A 5455-nucleotide genomic window follows, 5' to 3' on the forward strand; every position below is an offset into this window, starting at 1 on the left:
GAAACCAATATGGTGGAAAATTGGAAAGTAATCTACTTCAACACACAGCTGTATCACTCCTGGTCATATAACCAATGGATGCTCCACCATACCACAAGGACACTTGCTCAACTATGTTCATAACAGCTTTATTTGTAATAGCCAGAAACTGGAAACAACTTAGATGTCCATCAACCAAAGAATAAATAAAGAAAATGTGGCACATTTCTACAATGGAGTATTACCCATATGTTAAAAACAATGACACCATGAAATTTGCCAGCAAATGGATGGATCTAGAAAAAAAAATCATCCAGAGTGAGGTAACCTAGACCCAGAAAGACATCCCCCACCAGAACAAAGCTGTAGGCATTAACTGACTCTGACAGCAGGTTACCTTTCTCTTCAGAACTATAATACTTCTGAGTATTGCCTGGCTTATAATGGCCAGGATACCTTTCCCTCCTGAAACTATTGTGTTAGTTTTGCTATGAGAAAACAAAGGAATCCCACATCTTAGCCTTGCCCAGTTTCCTCTGCTTGAAAATGATAGAAGACTGAACAACTAAAATCTGCTCAAGCTCAAATATTTTAGGCTACTATACAAAAATAAATAAAAGAACACAGTAAAGATATATCAATCAATAAATATTTGCTCTAATCTACTCTGCTAAAATCTTCCTCAAATGTATCAGTGCAGAGCCTGGTCACCCTTTATGACAGGGTGTAATTCCTGTTGAGGAAGGATCTCAGAAGACCTCTCCTCTCCTGTCCTAGTCCCTCCAAGGAAACTGGGAAAGAGAAATGTTGGCCACTAGGTGTGGGCTACCACCATACATTAGCCCAAAAGCCACCAATGACCACCCATTCATGGAATCTACTGAGAACCATGATGTGCTCTGATGACCAGTCACCACCAAATCAAGAAAAAAAAATTCATTTCTCCCTATTGTTTACCTTCTTTCCCTAATTTCTGCAGGCTTTCTGGCCTCTTAGAAAACTCTCACCTGTTACCATATCACCTCTTCCTGGTTGGTGGCTTAAACACTGAGAGAGCCACCACTTCCATTCAGGATGCAGAAGGATATGATAGAGAAAATTCAGAGCACATGAGTAGGTTTGGAACTGCGTTACTTCTGCAAGACTACTAGACTCAAAGCAGGGCATTTGGAAGACATGATATTCCACAGTAAGAAGGGTGAAAGCCTTAGGTTCATTGTTGGTCAAAGTTCAAAGGTGAAGTATTAGTGTCATTGGCCCCTAGAAGTAGATATACCACAACATATACAAAACTCCTAACCAGACTGTCAAACATATGCCCACACCCAGCATTTAAACACTTTGATCATGCTACTGACTGTGTGGGTTGTATCCCACCAATTTCCTTTGCAGTCATTGAAGGAAGGGCTGAAACAGTTCCCAGCAGTATGAGAGTGCTGTTGGCCTCCAAGAAAAGCCAACAGGAGGACAGTCTGAGTGATAGACATTGTGTCCTTTCTGAGCCCTGGAGACATTACAGTACAGCTGCCACCTAGTGGCCATCTAAAAGCTGTTCCCAGCTTCTGGTTAGATAGTATAAATACCAGAATTCCCTGCAGGATCCTTAGAACTGAGTTAGCCAAATTCACTACAAATTCACTACAAAGCCCTGGCATCTCACTTTTACATTACATCTCAGAATCGGGTACAGGAATCATTTTTTATTTAATTTTTAAAAAATTTTTTAAAATTATTTATTTATTTATTTATTTTTTATTTATTTATTTATTTATTTATTTTGTGAGAGCTAGTGAAGACCACACACTAGGTCATTGAGAGTCTCTAAATACTACCCCAGTATTTCAGGCAGATTTCCCCCCAAATCCCCAGGAGATGCTTAAGCCCATTATAACATGTGGTAGAGAAGTGATCTACTTCTGAAAAGGAATGTGGTCTCCAAACTCTACTCTTTTTTTGTCAGAGTTGTAGTCCAGAGGTCAAACGTACTCCAACACCTCAGTTAACCACATCAGTTGGAGGGTCCAAGGCACATAGCCTAATCCCATAGCAAAAGAAACTCTGCCCTTAGCCTATGGTGATATTTTATCTGAGTCCCCCAATAAAGTTTATCTGAGGATCAGGGGGAAAAGCCAGCCACTATAGTAAACATAGAAGTCAGGCAATGGTAACACACACTTTTAATCCTATCACTCGGATGCAGGGATCTGCCTGGATCTCTGTGAGTTCAACGCCACACTGGGAACAGAGCCAGCAATGGCAGTACATACCTTTAAGCCCAGAACTAACCCTGAAGGTTTGGAGGTCTGTACAGACAGACAGGAAGTGAAAGAGATGGGCAGGAAGAGGAAGTGATATAGCTGGGCAGAGAGAGAAAATGTGTTGGCAGACCAGAAAGGCATATAGGTGTGGGTATACAGGAAGTAGGTCTCTTTGGAAGCTGCAGAGTTGGTGAGGTGAGGTTAGCTGTGGCTTTTCCTATTCCTCTGATCTCTTAGATTTTAATCCCAATATCTGGCTCCAGGTTTTTTATTTTGTGTTACATTAGCCCTTCTTTGACCCACATTCAGAAGGAAGCTGTCTTAGTATGGCTTTCATGGTGAAGATGTAGAGACTCAAGTGTGGAGTCCATCTGGCTCTCATGGTGAAGACTCAAATGTGGAGTCCATCTGGCTCTCATGGTGAAGACTCAAGTGTGGAGTCCTTCTGGCTTTCATGGTGAAGACTCAAGAGTGGAGTTCATCTGGCTCTCATGTTGAGGACTCAAGTGTGGAGTCCTTCTGGCTCTCATGGTGAAGACTCAAGTGTGGAGTCCATCTGGCTTTCATGGTGAAGACTCAAGAGTGGAGTTCATCTGGCTCTCATGGTGAGGACTCAAGAGTGGATCTGTCTGTAGATCACCAGGAGAAGGGAAGCACCAAGAACTTGCTGCAGAGATACAGAAAGTCACCCAACATGAAAGCCCTGATAGAGGACAGCTCCCTAACGCTCAGGAGAATGAAGCAGTAGGATTTTGGGTTTGAGGCCAGTTTGGGTTATATAGTGAGAACCTATCTATAAAAACAAAATAAAACAAAAGAGCAAACACAATATTCTGTAGAGAGAGAAAAATAATTAGTGTGACAGGGAGTTTAAAATCCATTCTTGTTGCAAGGAAAAGCTTATAGAAAGTGTGTGTGTTGGGGGTGGAAAAACATGCATGCAACGGAGGGCTGTAAAATCTCTATAGCTGGTTCTGGCTGCTGTCCTAGAAGTCAAACTGCAGAAACAAGAGGAATAAAAGTTCAAGGCCAGACTAGGCTTAATGGCAAGTTTCGGCACAGCCTAAGCTGCATATTGAGATCTTGTCTCACAACAACAGAATGGTTTTCTGCAGTGGATAGCTGTTCCGTCTATGACCTTGAAACACTGCCCTTAGAGAAGTAGCAGGTAACTGTCCTCACTACCTGAGACTTTGAAGTCCCCACCCCTAGAGCATGGCTCAGGGCTACCCTTAAGACCTGAGACACGAGCAAGCTGCTCTTCTCCCCCTGACGGGTCTTGGATGCTGGGACAGTCTCAGGTGGAAGAACTGTGTAGGACCCTGTCTCACCTTTCCAGGACCTTATGACAACTCCTCTCTTCTGTCGTGTGTGAATTTTCCTTTCTTAATAAATCCCTTTGCCCTTTAAGCAGACTCCATGGATTTCTTGCTTTAGTTTTCTTTTTCTCTGCCCCAGTATTCCCATTCACACACTCAAAGGAAATAATCTGTACCCAAAGGCTATGTAGTCAATGAGTAATCTCTGAGTCCTTAGAGCTCAGGGTCTCTATGGAACACTAAGGAGCATAGCGGAGGTGGGGGTGGAGTGGAGGGCAGCTACAAGCACTGCACCAGTCCAGTTATGATAGGGAGGGACTGAAGCTTCCAATTTTCCAGTAAAGTCAACCGAAGAAGACCTGATTCACTGCAAAGGCTCAGCCAATAGATCTTCCCAAATGGATCACGTGTGCGCAAAAGAAGACTCTGGGAAAAGCTGCTTGAGACACTGAGCCCGATACAGTTCTATTTACATACCTGGTGAGAAGGGAAGAGGGCAATCAAAACATTTCAAAAGTTATAAAAATGCAAGTCAAAATCCAATGGTGAACTGACAACACGAGACATGGAAAACACAGGGGCTACAGGCAGAAACCTGAGAGGTAATAACACAGAGCAGGCACAAGGGAGGGCACACACAGCCTATGTGGTCTTTTTTTTCCACAATAATTAGATGATTTTATTTATTAAAATATACAGTTGTGTATTACATAACACTTTTAACCAAGAAATTTTGTATATCCAATGGTAGTCCCATAACATTACAGTGCATAGTGACTGTTCCAATTAGTATAAGGACAATCTAAGAGATTCTCATAGTACCTAAACCATCTAATCCCTGGGGTTTTCAGCCTTTTGCCAACAGAACTCCCTTCCCCCTAGCAGGAGTCCTCTCAAGGCCCTTCCCTAAGAGCAGGACCCAAGGCCAGCATAGATATTACAGGGATCCCAAAAGCAATGTGGCTCCAAAGACAAGGTCACATTTCAGTCCTGCAACAACCATGAGGGGGTTGCAGAATACAAGCAGCATGGGGGAATGAGTTCACTTCCCCATTAGAAAGTGAGCAAGCTAGAAGACACCTGACCCACAGATGATGTCTGCTCATATCAGCTCATGCTGTTGACCAGCCTGGTCATGGCTTCTGCTGGAGACATCCCTATTACCCCCTCAGGTAGTCTTCTATTCCTCAGGAACATTCTGCGCCTTTGGCTTTAACTCTAATTAGTCCAGCTTGAACCTGTTGGGATGCCCAGAGCCCTCTCCCTCTCCTCTTCTTACACTGCACAGTCAGGTATGCTGAGACTGATGGGAAGCACCCCAGGCTGTTGCTAGTGACACAAGTGTCCTGCCCAGCATCCCCTGGCTTCACCCTGAAGATGATCAGTGTCCTGTCAATCAGGGTCTGCACACTAAGTTCAAGTCACTGCATGACGGACAAGCAGGTAAAATGAAATCACAGCTGCTGCTGGACTCCTTCAAATCCTCGACCTCCACTAAAATTGAGGCTGCATTTTCACCACGCCCTCACTTACAGGCACTCCAATGCTGGCACACAAGTGCTAAGCTTTAGCTTCTCTCTATGACTCCTTCAGTCCCCAGGTCTCCACTGTTACTGAGGCTGCATGTTCATTAATGGTCTCTCTTGGCCTCTCATAGTGCTGCTCTGCATGACCCATTAAATCCTGCAGCTCTCCTGTCACCAAAACTCATACATATCACCAAGTTTGACTGCTGGCTTGAGATGCAGAATTGATTGGTCCTCTCTAGACAACAGCTCTGTGCTGACCCTGAGGAAATACTTCCAGATTTTTTCAGCTCAGTGATGCTGGTCTCTTGTTAATCATACTGGGTTTTTCATCGCCAGGTAACCAGCAACAATCATCCCTGTAAAGCAGAGG

Source organism: Onychomys torridus, chromosome 5 (genome assembly GCF_903995425.1).
Source record: "Onychomys torridus chromosome 5, mOncTor1.1, whole genome shotgun sequence".
NCBI classification, from domain to species: Eukaryota; Metazoa; Chordata; class Mammalia; order Rodentia; family Cricetidae; genus Onychomys; species Onychomys torridus.